This window comes from Arvicola amphibius, chromosome 5 (genome assembly GCF_903992535.2).
Source record: "Arvicola amphibius chromosome 5, mArvAmp1.2, whole genome shotgun sequence".
In the NCBI taxonomy this organism is placed as follows: Eukaryota; Metazoa; Chordata; class Mammalia; order Rodentia; family Cricetidae; genus Arvicola; species Arvicola amphibius.
The window spans coordinates 152,611,929-152,631,482 of record NC_052051.1 but is presented as its reverse complement, the minus strand read 5'-3'; the positions used below and the strand labels follow the sequence as shown (position 1 = coordinate 152,631,482).

The following is a 19,554-nucleotide window of genomic DNA, read 5'->3' as shown; positions in this document are numbered from 1 at the left end:
ACTGCTCACTATTCCCAGGTAGGAGAGAGGGTATTAGACAAAGCTACCCGAGAAGCAGCATTCTATGAAGTTAGTGCAAAGATGTATGTCAGGGGCCAGAGGATGAGGAGAAACCGCAAGGATGAGGGAGAGCTGGTCACAAAGCTCCATGGTAACTTGCTCTTTCTAAATCCTTTAGGAGGGCCAGGTGCAGAGCACAGCCAGGCTCGGGTGGCACCCTTAAAGGAAGGGCCTGAGGCAGCTATGACCAGTAGGGGCACTATTGGCACCCACCTGGAGAGGCCAGGAGTACAGATAGGCTACTTATAAGCACAAACAAAAAAGGTTTTTAAAAACCTTTGCTAGTTAATGCTTGATAGCAGAGAGCCATCTAACTAGAATACCACGGAGAGGGAGAGCCGTGGCTCACACCCACACCTCCAGCGAGGTTCTTCAAATGCCTGAGACCTTATAGGTTTAGTCTGTGTGACAGGAAATAGCTGAGCATTAGCTGAGCAGGTAGGAAGGGAAGGCAGACAGCCCAGAGGCTCAATCCTCAGCCAGGATTCTGCTGGGGACACTGTTCACACAGGGCTCCATCAGAGCGGACTCTTCCTACCCACGTGCTCCAGTGGCCAAACTCCTCCTGTTCCCTCCTGCCGGAAGGCCTGAAGGCCCTGGGAGTCACGCCTGAAGGCCCTGGGAGTCACGCAGGCTGGAAGAGCTGCCCACAGACCTGCATTTCTGCTGGGCCCACTCCATGCTGCCTCACAGCCCCCCTGCAGCTCCCTGTGAGGTGCAAAACCAACGTTGCAACAACCGGGCTCCAAGGCCTGAGAGGGCTGAGCACGTCTCCCTGGCCCCTCACCGCACAGAACCACCTGCCTTTGCCCCATGTCCCTGTCTGTGATAAGCACTTAACCTGCCTGCTAGTTCTCAGGGGCCCCTTCCTTGTTCACTGACAATAGTCTCAATCCATAGGTAAAGGGAGTGGCAGGTACCCGAATCCTGGAATCATATTTGGAAGTGGGTGACTCTTAAAAGCAAAAGTTTTTTTTTTTTTTTTTTTCTTTTTTTAAGTCTTTGCTAGTTAATGCCCGAGGAGCCAACCTTCCCATGTTCTGACATGGGCTGAACACCAAAGTCACTGCTGACAAGAGCTGAAGATGTACACTAAAAGTCTCTTCATGTCTTAGGGGAGGGTTACACGAAACAGCCTTCTCTGCTACATAGGACGCTAATTCAACACTTGATTTTCTAGAGGTCATAGGCGTTGAGAAGAGCCCCTCACTGCAGTTCCCAGGAAGCACATTCACAGGGCCTCCAGACTTCTGACTGACTGAAGACAGACAACCTAGTCTTTGAACCAATGTTTCTGCAGGCCTTTTTAGTGGATACTTCTGTTTTATTTTTCAGTTCTGGGCACAGGGCTCCCATCTGACCGAAGCTGCAGATGCTTTAAAAAGCTGTGAGCAACAGCCCAGCTGGTCAGAAACCATTCCCTCATTCCCTCAGCCTTCCTCCTCAACCCCACTGCCCACAGGGAAGGAGCTGGCTGGGGTCTCACACCGGGCCTGTTGGCAGGCCGTCTGTTCTCCACCACAGTATACCTGAGCCCCGAACCTGCTTTTGAAGGAGAATTAAAGGGGAAGGAGGGGCTCAGCAGAGTGAGAGATGGTGAAGCACAAGAGTCAGGGTTGCAAATGAATGAGCACGGGTCAGGGAACAGCACATGGGCTGGCGGAGCAGGAGCTGTGTCTGTCTTTCCAGCTGCTCTGAAAGGGAACATCAGTGCCTGGAGCCAGACAGTGCCCACTGGCAAGGGAGGGAGGGAATGGTGCACACAAGTCCCAGCTCAGTGGAACCCGCAGCCGCATCCTCCCTCAGGGCCAAGCAGGCTGGGAGTTGCTTTGTCTTTTGTCAGGGTCACTGCAGGGGAGAGGCTGTCATTGCTCCTGCAGAGGCTCCTTTGGTTGCAGCGTTCACTGCCTTCCAGACCACAATCCTCTAAATTCAGCAAAACCAGTCACAAGGATCCCTCTGTTTCAGTGGCTGTAACAGTTCTATAAAATTTTAATTAGTAAGGAAGGGAAAATAAAGTAAGTGACACCTGCAAGGTCAGCTGAAAAGTCTTCCAGTTAGCTAGTAAACGCGGACACCCAAAGAGCAGGCACATATGGCCAAGTGTGTGTGCCTGTGTGGATGCCGCTGAAGCCAGGACTTCAGTGTCCACGTGTGGATGCCTCTGAAGCCAGGACTTCAGTGTCCACGTGTGGATGCTGCTGAGGCCAGGACCTCAGTGTCCATGTGTGGATGCCGCTGAAGCCAGGACTTCAGTGTCCATGCGTGGTTGTGGGGCAGCACTTAAAAGTTTCTAACTTGTGTTTCATGTGACTTCCTTTATAAATATACTAGGGATCAAGTGACGTCATTTTCCTCGCCCTTTCCTGTTCTCTAAACAAAATGAAGTCAGTCTATCTGAGGGAATTCCTCCTGACATGGATGAGGGATGCCAGGCCTCTAGCAAGAGATGGGCATTCCCGGAACCCATGAGGTCAGGAACAGCATGAGAGCATCTCTCCTTACTCTTCTAGCCGTAGCAAGTGAGGCAAGAAAAGGAAAGAAAGCGGACCCAGGTGAGCAGTACAACTCTCTCTGGGGATGGGGTTGCTGGGTTACACTGGGACCAGTCATCACGAAGCTCTCCTGAGCGCACAAGGCCACGCGAACATTTGTCATGAATGCTCACAGTCACAACAGCTGAAAGGTGTGCACAGACCAACTGCCTGCCGACTGAAAAGGACGAGCAAAGCAGACAGTGCTGCACACACACAATGATGGCTGGCATTCCATCACAAGAAATAATGAGACACCATGGTGCTCTAACATGGACATGCTAAGTCAAAGACTTAGCATGGACTGTTGGGTTTTGTTTATGCAGATCGTCCACAACGGGAAACCTATGTCTGAAGGTAGATTGGTGGTTTTCAGGACATGCAAAGTATTAGGGTGACTGCTAATGGGACAGTCCTTTTGGGGGGAAGGTGATGAAACTGTTCTAAGTGTTACCATGGCAGTGGCTGTATGGCTTTGAGGAGGCACTGACAACCGACCACGGGGATGCTCTGGACAGGCCAATGGCATGGTGTATAGGAACTGTCCTCACAGCTCCTGCATGCTGTGTTCTGACCTGCTGCAATGTCAGGGAGTCCAAGCTTTGCTTTTAGTTCACACTCCTCCCTTTAAATACTAACAACATAAACCACTCTTCTACCTGGGGCATAGGTGCACACATGCCCCTTATCCTAGAATAACCTGCCTCTCAGCTTTAAGCAGGTCCTGCCTGTTATCTCCCAAGATAAGGGAGTTACGCCAATGGCTTGAGGGCTGGCCGCAGCTGCAGTGAGTCTGTGAGTTCTAGCCAAACTGACAATGGCTGAACCTTCCTGCCCAGGGTTCTTTATTCTGTCAACTCTCAATCGCTTCTATTTTGGTTACAATGCCTTTTAGCAATTTGAGACTGCTGGGCCCAGCTGTACACAGTGAGGCACAGTTACGAGGGTCAACCCCAGGCCCTTGCCTGCCTGTTCACTCAGAGCACACGATAAAGAGAAACAGAAGTGGCTGCTAACCATTCAAGGTGTGCACAGAGGGGTTTGCTTCTCTGCTGCTCTCAGGGATCTGCTAACACTGTTTCATTACCAGTGCTGATCACACCCCCGTCAGACAATGGTCAGACAACCACCTCCTTTTTGTACAAGATGAATTAGATACACTAAGGCAACATAGGAAGAGTTGGAATTCAAAAATATACTCATCATGGAAGAGATCATTTCTTCACTAACTCTGAACCAACATTTTAGTAAAGTCCTGCTACCTTGGGAATCTCTCAAGGGGGGGTTGAGTCATGGGGCCCCAAGGGTGGTGTCCACTCACCCCGCTGCCTACAAGACTCCCCACCTCAGGGTCCTGCACATGGCCCCCTCTCTCCCACGTCGGAGATGACTGTGACCACGACACTGCCACAGAGGCTCTTAGCCCCCAGTCAGCATTATGTTTAGAACTAACCAGGTGACGGACCACAGAGGGCCTCAGGCTAATGGGGTGAATTCTGACAGCTAGAAAGCTAAACCCAGATGTCTGCTAGGCACGATTCCTCAGACCATTTCTCAGGCTGTCTGTCTGGAAGTGGAAGCTAGACAGATGCCAAGAATACAGGTTGGATCAGCCCTGCACACAGGCATCTGTGTGCAAAGTTCACACCTGCCCTCAGCTTCCTGCTCCAAGTGTGAGGTTCACACGCGCATGCATTCTTTCTAGCACATTATTAGAAGGGTTGAGTTTGTAGCTCACCAGGGCACTGCACAGTGGGGCATTTTCCAGCTAAACGCTCAATGTTGCACGCTCACTAGTGAGAAATGGGGGAGGCTGTGCAAGGTGAACCCACGAGCTCCAGGTGGGGCCTTGCTCTTAAAAGATTCACTCTCAACAGGCAACTGGATCCTCAGAAAATAACAGATTTTAATATATTGTAAAGTGATCAAAATCATTTTAGTGAAAACACATAGGCCTCCTCTATTGGCTTCCTTTTCCAGACTTGGAGTCAAAATGACTTGAATGTCATAGCACCCTGAGGCACAGTTATTCTAGGTATATAACCAAACATCCCAGGGTACATACAGAGACAAGCACGTGTCTTGTCTCTGTATGTCCTCACAATTTGCATGTACACACAATTTGCATGTACACACAAACATTTACATACGTGTGTAAATAGGCGCATATATATTCTTTTTTTTTCCTTTTTTTCTTTTTTTGGTTTTTCGAGACAGGGTTTCTCTGCAGCTTTTTTTTTTTTTTTAGAGCCTGTCCTGGAACTAGCTCTTGTAGAACAGGCTGGCCTCGAACTCACAGAGATCCGCCTGCCTCTGCCTCCCGAGTGCTGGGATTAAAGGCGTGAGCCACCACCGCCCGGCGCGCATATATATTCTTGCAGTAGACATGTATGAACCCACATCCTTGCATACTTGGTGCATGCATGCAAACTAACTCTTGTTACTACTCTTAGCCCTGTCGCCAGGCAAGTGCTGAGAGGGTCCTGGCTATCTCTAGCTTCTATTCCTCCTACTATTTAAAAAGTAACACAGAGGGCTAGAGAGATGGCTCAGTGGTTAAGAGCAATGACTACTCTTCCAAAGGACCTGGGTTCAATTCCCAGCACCCACATGGTAGCTTACAACTATCTGAAGATCCAGTTGCAGGGGATCTGACACCTTCACACCAATGCACATTAAATAAACCATAAAATATATATTTTTTAAAAAAGTAACACACAACAGGGAGGAGTGATGGCTCATGACTCCACTCAGAAAGTGGAGGCAGGAGGATGGCTAAGTGGAGGCTAGCTTGCACTGCACAGTGAGAGCCTGTCTCAGAACAACAGAAACAACACATTAAAACGTACTCTTGATCCTGAGCCTCCTCAACCAGCATCTTTGCCTTTCCTGGTTGTGCTGTTGGTTTCGTGACAGTGTGACACAACCTATCGTCACCTGGGAAGCTCAGCTGAGAAAACGCCTCCACCAGTCTGGCTTACAGGCAAGTCCGGGGGATACCTTCTTGATGAATGGCTGATGTGGGAGGGCCCAGCCTACTGTGGGCAGTGCCACTCCTGGGCGAGTGGTCCTGGGTTGAATAAACAAGCAGCTAAGCGAGCCAGTAAACAGTGTTTCTCCACAGACTCTGCTTCAGTTCCTGCCTCCAGGCTCATGCTGAGGTCCTGCCCCGACTTCCCTTCATGATGGACTGTGACAGGGATGGGGAAGCACAAAACCCTTGACCTCCAAGTTGCTTTTGGTCATGGTCTTTATCACGGTAACAGAAAACAAAGGAAAACATTGGTGCAATTTAAGACATCAAAGAGACTTCTATACAGAATTTCTCTATTGTCTTTAAGGCCAGTGGGCTTCTCCCTGGATACATAAGATGGGCCACTCCAAGCTGTATGTGGCCCTCCAGGGCCTACATCCTGTTCCTGCTCTAGTAAGGTGATGGCAGTGCCATCAGGCTCTTTCTTCTGAGGTCCAGTGTGTGAGACAAAAGGCTTTAATGGCTTTTAGACATTTGCTTCAAAACGGGGGGGGGGGAACTTAGCTTTTCATAATAGACAGCGTGAGAGTACTACATGCTGAGGATTGAAATCCACAGGTAGCGAGTGTGAGCAAGACATACAAATTACTTCAAAGCAGCCTCGAGACAGCCCTCCACCCGGGCAGACTGACTGGTCAGTTACCCACCAATTCTGGTGTCATGGAGCGATGGAAGGCAGCAGAGGTTACCCCAGCCCCTTCCAGCGTGGTGCACAGGACCAGACATGCCTACACCCAGCTTCTTGGTGCCTGGAAAATGGTTCCTGTACCCATGCACCTACCGTGTGAATGCGGCCTTCTCCCTGTCCTCAGTTCAGTCCAGGGTGACAGTCGCTGACATTCAAGAGACTCCAGAGAGACTGGGTTGGTGTGGGAGGTCCTTCCGTCTATGTGTTGCTTTTATTGGCTAATGAATAAAGGAACAGCTTTGGACCTATAGCAGAGCTATAGGGAAACAGAGCTAGGTGGGGAAAACTAAATGGAATGCTGGGAGGAAGAAGGCAGAGTCAGAGAGAGGCCATGGTGCCAGACGCTGGGAATTTTACCCAGTAAGCCACAGCCACATGGTATATATACAGATTACTAAAAATGGGTTAAGTTAATATAAGAGTTAGCCAATAAGAAGCTGAAGCTAATGGGTCAAGCAGTGATTTAAATAATATGGTTTCTGTGTGGTTATTTCAGATCTAAGCTAGCAGGGCAGCTGGGAACCAACAAGCGCCAGCTCCCCCAACACCGAGTGAATCCTCCCAGACCTGAAGCTAACAACCGAGGAAACTGAGGCACAAGGCAGCTGAACTGACCTGTTCAGGGCTTCATGGCTATTGAGTCCTGAAGTGGGACTTGCAGTTCATCGCCAGGCTTCATGCCTGCTGGGGCCTTTGTGGTTCTGAGGGTGCGAGTCTCGGAAACTCACGCTTTAGTGCTGCTCCAGACGGTAAGCTTAACTAAAACCACACAGCCGCAAGGTTCCTCCCGGTCTCCAGTGCAGTCTCATACAGTGTCCTATCAGATGACAGGCCTCTTGTGCCCCGGCCCTGCTGCTTGACACCCAAGGGTCCTTACCAAGTACTCAGGTCTGCATAATGCACCCACGTGGGTGTCTGGGGAGCAGGGATTTGGAATCCAGACTTTGTGCTTCTTCCAACCAGAGCTCTCCCCCTTCATCTTCTTTTGTAACTGAGAAGTTGGCAGAAGCAGTTTTCGCAGAGATAGGTAACTCCTCATGCCAAATGCCCCATCCCAAACTCCTGTCCTGGGCTTTGAGCTACATCAGCCCATCTGCTAATCCGCCTTTTCCATGCACAGGCAGCAGAGGGACCCTCAGCCTCTTCTGACTCTACTTTGCCCAACTATGGTTACACCCCCACTGCTCCTTGAATGTTCCCCAATTAGGAAAAAATAACAAAACAAAACATGGGTCTCTCATTTCTTGTAGAGATCCAAGTCAGAGGCAGGCAGGGCCCTGTCTGCTGGGCACATCACAGCAGGTAATAGCCCCAGGAGGGTCAAAATAGAATATACCCTTGCTATCTGGATTGGTAGGTTCACCATGGCCCCTGCAACTTCAGGTGAGAACAGGAAATGCAGGAGAAATAGCGCCCTGGCTAGGACATGGCTGCTGGGGACCACCTGGCCCTGGCCTGCTCAGTGGGTTGCCTGACCTCACACTCCCAGGCTGTGGGCAGAAGACCGTCTCCAGGACATCCATTGTCTCCACCCCAGGGCTGGCCCCGCAGCTCGGCTGTGATTCAGTCTGTATTTATGAGATACTGCAGTGGTTACCACAGAGCACAACCATAATCGAAAAAACTCAAAATAACCATTGGCAGAAAAGCCCATATTTAAGGCAAACCTCTTTCGGTAATTCTCAGAGCTTTTGTGAAGTCACCAGTCCAGACAGATCACAGAAGTCCCACAAAGGAATGAGGAGTGCCACCAAGGTCTCAGAGGACAGACCACCAGGCCCTGCCCATCCTCAGCTGTGGGCTTGGATCTCCTCTGATAAGGTGACAGAAAGACAAACACACCAGCAGACCGTCCAGGCCCTGCTACAAGGGAACAGCAGCAGACTGTCCAGGCCCTGCTACACAGGGGACACCAGCAGATGTCCAGGCCCTGCTACACAGGGGACACCAGCAGACCGTCCAGGCCCTGCTACACAGGGGACACCAGCAGACTGTCCATGGTTCTTTATGAAGTCAGCAGGATGTGCTGGAGGAGAGAATGCCCCTTTTCTTTCTCTCCTTCAAGAGAGTTGCTCACTTTGAAGGCCTTCAAATTAGTCCCCCAATGCCACATCAGAAGCTCACTATGGGGGCATTCCAGCCACTCCTGACTCTTCAGCTTTCAAGGTGGAACTTGTAACCCCTCACTGCTGGCTCATAGATACCCCTATCCCGTGAGAGACAAGTATGTCTTCTCAAGGGCCCTTCACCCCCAGGCTCCTCTCTCATCTCTCATAGACCAGGCCTCTCCTAGGATAAAGACAGTAAAGGAAACCTCAGTGGCTGAAAACTCAGAAATCCTGCTGACAAAAGCATCTGGAACTTGCTAGATTGTGATATCATGTAGTTATAGTGCATGATTTGTCTACCAACTTCACTTGTTTAAGTCATACAATTCTGTGGCTTTCGGCAATTCAGAGTTGCACAGTTACCACCGCAGTATAATTCCAGAGTGTTTTCATCACCCCCAAAAGAAACCCAGAACTAAGGGTACCCCTCCCTGTCCAGGCTGGGAGTTTTTCTGGTTGATGGGCTGTCTCAGTGTTTACTCAAGTAAGAGCCAGTGTGGATGTGGACCCAGGCTCCTCCTCCTGTTATCAGGGTAGTGTACCCTTGGGTTTCCCACTTAATATCGTAAAGACTCCGGGTTTTCATGTTTGAGTAAGCTGTCTTCCTGCTCTTCAAGGACATCTTTGGTATAAGATGACAATTCAGATCCAAATGTACAAATCCATGGGGAGAAGGTTCCTAAGAGGCAGTCTCCAGGGATGGACGGAGCTCTATGTCTGTCTCTTGTGCAGACTGTCACTAAAGGGCGTTGTACAACCCATGGACAATCGTTCCAGTAAAATTCTAGCCACCAGGCCTCATTTGCACGGGTCTGGTGCCCTACAGTTTCTAAGTCCAGCACGGAGAGGATGTGGAGGGAATGGAGACCTCGGAGGCAGGCTCAGCACCATCCTGGCTCATCACCTGAGGCTGTGTGGCTCCGGGAAGCCTCATGCCTTCCCTGGGACTCAGTTCTGTCCTTTGTAAAAGGAACAATTCCACCTCTTAGGAAGACTGTAGTGGGGAAACTGTACTCAGCAGAATGAAGGTGGGCGCTGGCATTGTGAGGAGAGTGTTGGCAGCCCGCAGGGAAGGGCTCATGCCACCTCTGAGGCAAGGAGCCTTGGTACTCTCCTAGACCCTGGCTGTACAACAAAACTCATCCATGTATGAAAGGCAGAGCTCATTACCATCCCCTACTACCTTGTGCCTAAAACAAGGGTCAGTGAATGCATCCCATGTCCATGAGGTAGGACTTCCGAAACACCTAAGGGCCTCCCACGTGTCCTGAGGATTTTACCCCTCCTGTCTTATGCTGCAAAATACCTGCACAGTATGGGGGGTGAGAATGGGCGTGAAGCATTGCCTGTATAGACACCAACGAAGCAGAGTAAAGCACGTGTGGTTTTAATATGCGACATGCCTCGCTTCAGGAAAGGTCTGGGATAGTTTATTCCAAGGGTTTCTTCTGCAACCCAAAGGATCCACAGGAGTAACAACAGCTCTATGAACGCCTCCCTAAGAAGTGTATGGAAGCTGCTGGTCACATGACTCTGGCTGGGGCCTGTCAAAGGAAAGAGCGCCTCTTGGAGGATCCAGAAATCAGTGCAGGCAAAGCCTCCTTCTATGCCACTGGCCTGGATGACAGAAGAGCTCTCTTGCCCAGTGCCAGTGCTGCGCACACCCCTGCAGTACTGGACTAGGGACTAATGGTGTGGGAGGTCCTTTTGTCTATGTGTTGCTTTTATTGGTTAATGAATAAAGAAGCTGGTTGGCCTGATAGGGTGGAACAGAGTTAGGAGGGGAGAACTAAACTGAATGCTGGGAGGAAGAAGGCAGAGACAGAGAGACATCATGGAGCCACTGCTGGAGATAGATGTGCTGAAACTTTGCTGGTAGGCCATGACCTCATGGTGATACACAGATTAATACAAATGGGTTAAATTAAGATATAAGAGTTAGCCAATAAGAAGCTAGAACTAATGGGCCAAGCAGTGATTTAATTAATACAGTTTCTGTGTGATTATTTCGGTTCTGGGTGGCCTGGGTGAACAAGCAGCTTCCTCCTCCAACAAACTAAGACCCCTGTCCATGCCATGCCTCTTTCCTTGCATTGGCATAGCTATCTATGGTGGCCTGGCTGAGCACTGTAGACCTGAGCTTCCTTTCCAGGGTGGTGCTTCTGTCTGTTTTCCCTCCCTTCGAGCTTCACTGACAGGAAACCTTTGTCCAGTCGAGAGGAGATGAGAACAAACCTCTACTTCAAACACCCAGTTCCATTCTACGGTTCATGGACAGCAGCCTCCATGAGTTCCTGAGGTGATGAGAACGTGACTTCTGCCACAGCGTGAGAATGCTGGGAGCTCAGGCACAAGAGTCGTAGTGGTTCTTTGGTCTGGGCTCAAGTAATATGCTTAAAAAAGCATTTAGACTTTGGTCGAGGAGAAAGCCAAGTCTACAAATGCCAGTGTACAGCAGAACACATCTGCACAGCCTCACTAGGTCTCGGCTTCCTCCTGGAAACAAGAAAGCTGGCTTGGATAACCCTCAACCTCTTGGAAATCTCAGTTTCATGATTCTGACTAGCAGGAGGCTCAGTGCTATGCAAAGTCTTAAGCAAGCATAGGTGTGCATAGGAACAGACACTAGACATGAAGGGTTGAAGAGCCGCTTGCTGTGGAAGCTCACACCAGGAAGACTCGCTTCAAGTTTAGGTTTGTTTTCCAGCCTGTACGTCCCAGCCGTCTAAGCCTTGAGTCTGAACGCTGTCATCTGTGTCTAAATGCGCGCCAGTGGTTATCCTGAACACCAGAAACATGCGCCTTCACATCTTTTTATGCAAAGTAAGTGTAACCACACGAATGTTTCCATTTGATCCTGAAGGGATCATTAACAATCCCGACAGCTGCGGATTTGGCTCAGCGGTGGGTGGAGTGCTCCCTTGCATGCACAAGTGAAGTTCTATCCCTAGGCCTGGGGAAAAAATCCTGGCAGATGTAGAGGTCACAACACTTGATGTCTTTTACAGAGGGGCCACGTAACACCAGGGGATCCTCTATCCATTCCCACAGCTGAGGGTAGTCTCTGAGCCCGCCCTCCCCACCCAGATCACCTGGCAGGGCCCCAGCTCCAGCTACCTGAACCCACAAGCCTGTACACAGGAGCCATCCTGAGCACTTGACCTGTGATCTGGCTGCGGTCTTCCCACACTCCCATCTGGGAGGGAGGAGAATGATGTCGAGGGATAGGTTCTATAGATCATTCTGGAGCAGGAATGACAGGGCTGTCAGCTCCGGGCCCTGCTCCTAGCAAACTGAGTGTGGAAAACTGGAATCTCCAGCACTCATTTCCTAACAGAGAGGATGTTTTTCCGGTTCAGAAAGGCCCAGGGAGATGATGGGTACACTGTGTGTCCTGTGTACTCACTGACGCGAGCTGGGAAGCACCCTCCTGTACACTGTGTACACTGTGAACCCTGATCAAGTCACAGAGGCGTGGGCTCCGCAGTTCCTATGCTTTTCCCACAGTGTCTGGGCACAGGCGCTGGGGATGAGATACAGTGGGTAAGGTGGTCACAGTCAGTGGGCAAGGGCTCGGGGTCTTTGAGTGACATTTTGGCATGAGACAATTATTTCTCAAGTGATTTGCGTTTTGGAAAAATGTAACTCCTTGCCTTTGATCTAGACTATCAGACGAGGCCGCAGACAGGTAGCAATTATAAAAGGGCTCCACTGACTCTTTATAGGAATCCGCACCTTGAGGTAGCAAAGACTGAAACATTCTGAGGCGAGTGGTGGTATGCTTACTTAACAATGTGGACAAGCTGAATGCCACTGAAACACGTATTTGATAAATTTAAAATATGTATTTTATAAAAGGCAAATCAATATGTGCTAGTATTACTACTACCCTTCATAATTTCATAAAGCCTACCTTCAGCCCGTCCTCATGTAGATCCCCACAGCCAGCTCCACGTGGCTGAAATGAGTCTGCACACAGCCAGGGTAGGCACTCCCCGGATCACGGCTGCACAAAACAGCGCTGGAGTAAACAGTCCTGAGTTTAATGGGGGTCCTCGCCCCAACCCTCTGCATGTGTCTGTTAGCAGCAATAGCAGGCTGGAGTGTGAGCAGGGCGCACAGGTGGTGACCCCTGTGCTGAGCCACTTTCCCACAGAGGAGGTGCGACCTTCAGAGATAAGGGCAAAACAGGAAGAGAAAAGTGCCGTGCAAGAGGAAATCCAACTCTCCCTTACGTTTCTGGAAAAAAAGAGTTCATAGTGGAAATTTTTATATCTCTGGACTCTAAACCAGACTCTGGGCTGTGAACCAGATGCAAACCATGTCTACAGTGAACTTAATATAATGCATAGAAATAATGTCACCGTATGCTTTCAGGTGACAGTTTAGAGTCCCCGATGTGCTAAGTCAGGGAGAAGTTGGGCCACAGGCTATGTCCCATGGTTTCTGGAGCTGAGAGCTGGGGTGAACCCAGACTACATAAAGCCTCACATAGGGAACGAGGTCTGAGGGCTCCTGAAGTCAGAATTCATACACAGGAGGATGCGCTGGGAGTGACACGGATGGGGGAGAAACTCAGAGGAGGAACTGTGAGGTCCTGCGGAGATCCAGAATGGCACTGTAATTGGAATGTGCTCGGTGACTTCTCTTGGGGGAGGCCACCAAGGCCGTGGTAATACTATAGGGATTATAGTATAGTATACTATAGGGAATCAGCTGTGTGACAGCAGGACACAGAAGTGACAGTCAGACCAGTCCAGCTTAGCTGGGGTCCAGAACTATCCTGGGGACCTAGAGGAGCAAAGCCAGGCAGAGCGTGCGAGTTGTCCACACGCTGGAAAACAGGCTGGACTCCAGCAAGTGGCGCAAAGCAAGCCGATACCTGGGTGCTTCAAGCCCAGCATCAGAAGGGGGAAAGGTACTGCTCAGGTGGTTAAAGCAGGGATCTGGAAAACCTGGTCTGAGGCGGCGTTGCCCTGCTTCCCATGGCTTCCTATGATCTCCGTCTTCTCTACTGAGTCCTGAAAGGAGAGGCTGCAGGATAGGCTGTGCATGGGCCTGGCTGTGCCTCCCCAGACTTGGCTCCATGGCTATCACCTGACCGAGGTTATCTTTGACTTCATTAGCCCTTTGAGTAGAGTGGGATTCAATATGGGGACAGTGTCCATCTCTTCCCAAAGGCACAGACTGTGGCGCCAGTACTAACCCAATTCTCCCCAGTAGTTTTGGCACTGGATTCAGAATTACCATGTACTTGGTATGTACATGGCCCAACAGTCAGACACAGGAGCTTTTCCCCGGGGGGTCCTAACCCATGCACCAGCTCCTTAGTGAGCGCCTACTGTTTGGAGGCCTTAGTGAGCGCCTACTGTTTGGAGGCACTCATGGAGACTGCAGCTCCCAGCATTCCTACCATGTCTTCCCAGTGCACACTTCTGCTGCCACCTTGAAGCTGACCTTCACCGTATTCCCCTCCTTGACATTCTACATGACTTCGTGCCTGTCCCAGCTGCCTCTGTTCTCATTCCATAGTCCAGTCTCCAGTGAGTCTCCACTGCCTCCTCACACAGCCTCTGAGCTGGTCCGATGCTGTAGCCTTTTTTCCCATCGCTCCTACCCAGCATGCCCTGCTCATCCAGAGGACAAAGTGCACTCCTGGGGCAGCAGGACACTTAAGGGCAGAAGCCTCGACCTAGTATCCCTAGGAGGCAGTAGAGTTTCAAGCACACAGCAGGCACCTAATAAGAGAGGAAGCCCTGTAGCTGAGTATCTACCTGGTCCACTCCTCCAAGTTCTGGGTATTAGTTCTGCCCACTTGTCATGCACTCCCACATGGAGGTGGGGTAACCACGAGGGGAAAGAAGGGCCAGCTCTGTGTGGTGATAATGACGGCCTACACACTGGGATTCTTGTGGAGGGCTCTAGATTTTGTGGGATAAAGTTTGAGCTGGCTGACCTAGCAGCCATCCAGGCCAAAGGGGACAAAATAAGACTTTGACTTCTGAGCGATCATGTTTCCAAAACCTCTTTGCTGAAGCAAATGACCCCAGGCAACACCTGTGGTCAGTGACCCAGCTGGGACCGAGAAATTTCAGTTACCCTGCTGAGGGTGGAGGGAGGTATGCCGAATCTTCACTTGTTCCAGCTAACACAAGAAGTTTCTGCCAAACCTCACCAACTGGAGTTCATGCCCTGACCTTCTGGATGTGAGTAGGGTTCATGGCAGGTCTACCCTGTGGTTACCTCTGGAGATCCACCGCAAACCTCCGGACAGCACAGTCTGCATGCCACGTCGGGAGGTACCCCACCAGCATCCAGGCCTGCTCCCGCCTCTGCTGGCCTCTCATGAGGCCTCACTCAAGCATCCACTCTGCAAGTGGGCCCCGGATATGCATGACAATATGCCTCATTTTCTCCCCAACCCCCACAGTTACCGGAATCACACCGCTCAGTTTTCATCTAGTGCACAGCCCCCACCAGCAGAGTCGATGTCATACTTGATCCGCTCACCGCAGCACCCAGGAGAGGCCACCAAGCTTTGGGGGAAATGGACAAACATTCCAGTTTGCACATCTAGATAGTTCCACCATCAGACAAGACCCCTTTTGGGAGTGTTCCAGTCCCTGAGCGGTATCTGCGTGGTGCAGGCAGGGTACAGGTTTACCCAGCAGTCACTGTAGCTGGCTGAAGAATTCCTCACCTCTAAAACAGCTGGTAGCACACATGACAAGACCCTTACTTACTCTTAGATTATCTAGTACATTATTTTTAGTCAACGAATATTTATTTCAAAGACATTTTGTCTGAAAACCAATCACTCTGGTTCCAGGTTATCAAAGTCTAAATTTATATATAAACCTATGTACTATCACCCAGTGAGCGACTCTGATGTCACAGAGAAGAAACAAGATGACAGTTTTAAGCCTTCTAATACATTGGTCAAAGTGACAGTAACTTAATTACCCCATCATGTGAACTGCTCACATGAGATGTACCCACACTGCCAGATAACATGTGACAAAAAGTCAGCCTCTACACAAAGGTGAGGTCGACAGGAACATCAATAAACAGCAGCTGCCAGCGGAGGCGGGATCCGAGGGTTGGGAGAAGCCCAGGGATGGCCACCATGTGTGTTGTTCCAGTCGTTCTGGCAGGCGGGCTGGCCTTTGTCATTGTGTCCAAGAAGAGAAATTTAAAGGCCACAAGTGTCCACAGGACACGGCCATGTTCAAAGATGCTTCCTACTGAGGGTAGGAACACTGGCCTTGCACACCTTTGCTCAAAACCTACCTTCTAATCTGGCAAGAATATTTTTATTTATCTATCCCAAGGGAGAACTGACAGCTCAGTAAGACTGCTCAGCACAGCTTAAAACGAAGAGAAGCTGGGAAGTCAGCTACAGAAGGTACTGGTGGCGCTTATGTTCAGCATGACAGGGTGATGCTTATCCACACAGAGCTGCAGAAGGACAGAAGGACATTGCCAGGTCAAGACAGTCTCCATGGCGTGACCACACCGACCTGTGTATGTGACACCGTAACTAAGGTCTGGAAATGCTAAATAAGGTTTGCCAAATGCTAAATGTTGTCTTGGGGCAGGGGATTATTTCCTTGTCGCCTGAATTTCTTTACACAAATATGTCACAAACAGTGAAGTCTTAAAAAACATTTCATAAAGCATTTCTCAATCAGGTCTATTTATAACACATGACACTTAGAAAGCAAGAACCCAAATTACAAACACTAGGCTCACTGTGTAAAAGCAGCTATGACAAGAAGGGGAAAAGCATCAGCTCTTCGGGTGTGAAACCTCAGCACCTGCACATCAGGTCCCTGCTGGGGGCCCGCAAGAGAATATGCTAATCACAGACAAGCTGGATGAGAGGGACACAGGCAGACAGCAAGCCAAGGCTTAGGGGTGGCTCTGAGTGGGTTCCCAGAGAGCTACGTTCCTCTGGGTGGTAGGTACCTCTGGTGTGTGGCTTTCTACCAGCTGCCTCAGCACATTCTCCCCACGCCTACTCTGAGACAGGGCAGCGGGCCTGTTGTTTTCTCCACATTCCCACGCCGTTGTAGTCAGAGGCCCCTTTGGCCTTTTTAAAAAGCAAAAGAAAACAAAACAAAAACAAAGAAAAAGATAGAGAAAGGAAATTTCCCAAACGCAAGAACTTCTGGGAATCCGTGGCAGGACCGAAGCTCACATGCTGCGTGGAGGTGCGAGCCAGCTCCATGCCCGTCCCTGCAAACCAGGGACATAATGATAGAATGGGGTTGATGCAGCAAAATTAGTACCTAGTACTCGTATCTAGTCCCTTAGAACAGTACTAGGCAGCTTCAGAGGAAAGAGTAACTTGGGGAGTTCCGACCGCCCACTGATGTTTCCTTCTAAGTAACCCTCCTACCAAGAGCCAATACACAGGAATCCAAGAAAAACAGTGAGCCGAGTTCTTGAGCCTGACACTGTAAAACTCTGTCAGGGTCTGTAACCAAAGTCACAACTGTTCTACTTACTTTGAAGAACATTACTTACTATTTTTCCATGGCAACTCAATTAAATGAAATACAAGCAAATACAACCTCACACAATTTCTGAGAAGTCTAAGCATTTGCAAATGTGTTTTGCTTCTTCTAAAAACTCCAAATGTCCAGAATAGCTAAGAGCCACACTCGCAGGTACAACACGTATGTTATGTTTATTTTAGGAACCCTCACCCCACCACTGCCCTAGCCCACCTTGCCCTGGGCAGGGCCTGGAGGTAGACAAGATCATGGGAAAGGCAGGCAAGTAGAAAAATGAGTCACTGGGATTCACCGGGGCTGCAACTGGGGCACGCAAACTCAGGCATCCCGAGCCCTTTGTTCTGGGCCTGCTGTACTCCTTACTCACATCGAAGAGCAGACTGGAAGCTGCTGTTTAGCAAAGAGAAAGGCCCAGGATTTTTAAGAGTTGCCCTGGAAAGATGACTGGCAGATGCCAACAAATGTAAAGGAAAGAAGTCGAAGCTGGTAGGACTGAACCCTGCCTGCCACCCACTCTTCCCAAGCCTCCACGGACAGACAGGCTATACAGCAGCCTTCGTAAACATCCCCAGACCAGGACCCAGAAGGACAAGAGGCAGGTTGTCCCTGGCTGATTGTCTGGGCCCCAAATGCAGCCTTTTCTGTAAGTGGGGACCTCAGACCTGCATGTAGCATAAGCCCTGCCATAAGAGTGCTTGAGAACACTTTATCAGAAGAATATCAAACATTCCACCTGGACGAGGCTCACACTTGGGACCCAGACCACAGCATAGTACAGCTGATACTGGGGCATGACATATACCTGAAGCTTGGCTCATACCCAGGCACAGTTTGTATCTGGGCATGGGCCACAGCTGGGTTCAGCAGACATTGGGGTATGGCTCATACCTGGGCCTGGCTCATACCTGAGAGTTAGAAGAAACACCCAGGAAGTTTCTGAATATCAGGGAAAGAGATGATTTTTAAAAACTTTCAAACAGGGGGCTGGAGAGATGGCTCAGAGGTTAAGAGCACTGACTGCTCTTCCAGAGGTCCTGAGTTCAATTCCCAGCAACCACATGGTGGCTCACAACCATCTATAATGAGATCTGGTGCCCTTTTCTGGCAAGCAAGTATACAGGGAAGAAATGTTGTATACGTAATAAATAAATAAATCTTTAAAAAAAACTTGTGTATTAGTCAGGCGATGGTGGCACAAGCCTTTAATCCCAGCACTCGGGAGGCAGAGGCAGGCGGATCTCTGTGAGTTCGAGACCAGCCTGGTCTACAGAGCTAGTTCCAGGACAGGCTCCAAAGCCACAGAGAAACCCTGTCTCGAAAAACAAACAAAAAAATAATAAAAAATAAAATAAAAACTTTCAAACAAATGTGTTAATTAAAAACTCAAAATATTCTGGACAGAATGGCCCACGTTTATAATCTAGAGTTTCTGATGTCCCCATGACATTATCCCTTGAGTGGAGGAGAACTCAAAGTAGTCACACATAGTAAGGATGGCTGAATTCTGGAAGTAAAGGCTGGAGAAAAACCTGAGATCATGCTGTGTCTGGGACTGCGTGCAAGTCTCTGTGTGCACATGGACCCACACGCTTGGGTTCTGCTGGGAATTTTAGCTCAAAGGGATGCTCATCTGTCATTGTATGTCCTTGTGTGGCTTGAGGGAAGAAATTATTGTAAGAGGCAGATTAAATGGTTTAAGCATAGTTGAGGGTTTATATCAGCATGTATGAAGAATGCTTACTTTTCATTGGTAATTAGAGTTTCTTCTTGAAAAATCTGTGTCAGTCAGGGCTGGGAAGTTGGTTCCCATTTAGCAATATGTACTGCCCTTGTAGAGGATTTGATTCCCAGACCCATCAGGCTGCTCACAATCACCTGTAACTCCAACTCCAGGGGACCTGATACTTTCTTCAGGCCTCCATGGGCACTGCACTCCTATGAACCAACCACAAGTGCGCGCGCACGCGCGCGCGCGCGCGCACACACACACACACACACACACACACAAAAGTCAGTGTCAATATGGGAAGCTACCTGGGACTCACAGGATTCACTGGCCTTTCCAGACCATGGAAAGACAGCGGGCATGACTGTTGATCTCTGGTGGCCTCAGGACTCCAACCACAGGGACACTGGATCTTCATGGCTATGAACCAGCAAGTCTATCCTGCAGACAAAGGTGTCCAGCTGTCCACAGATGCACAGATGCCTAGACTCTTTCCCAAGCACAGTTACTCCAGTCAGAACCCCATGAGGGTGAAGAGAAGGTTCTGAGCTATCCAGAGGTATGAAGAGGGGCCAGGATGGTGCACACGGGCCCATCCAAGAGTTCGTAGATATGAGAAGTTAATACAAATCCAGGAACTTTCCCAGCTCAGAAAGGACGGTGGATCGTGAGAAGGAGCTGAGATTTATACTATGAAAAGGCCAGCTTTGAAATGCCTGCCACCAGCTACTCAGGGCAGAGGAAGAATAAGAAGGAAAAACACACAATACTGAAAGGGTGCCATGCCTCAGCCTACGCACTGAAGGAGGGAAAGCCGCCTGAAGTGTGGGGAGGCTGATGCAGTCCCCTGCAACATGCAGACCTGCGATGCCAGTCCTACGCCGG

General features: G+C 49.8%; 1 protein-coding gene across 1 annotated transcript in view; it reads right to left on the bottom strand.

Moving 5' to 3' along the window:
- Pard6g (par-6 family cell polarity regulator gamma) overlaps positions 1 to 19,554 on the bottom strand; it is a 64,015-nt gene that overhangs the window by 14,251 nt on the left and 30,210 nt on the right. The window lies entirely within an intron of this gene.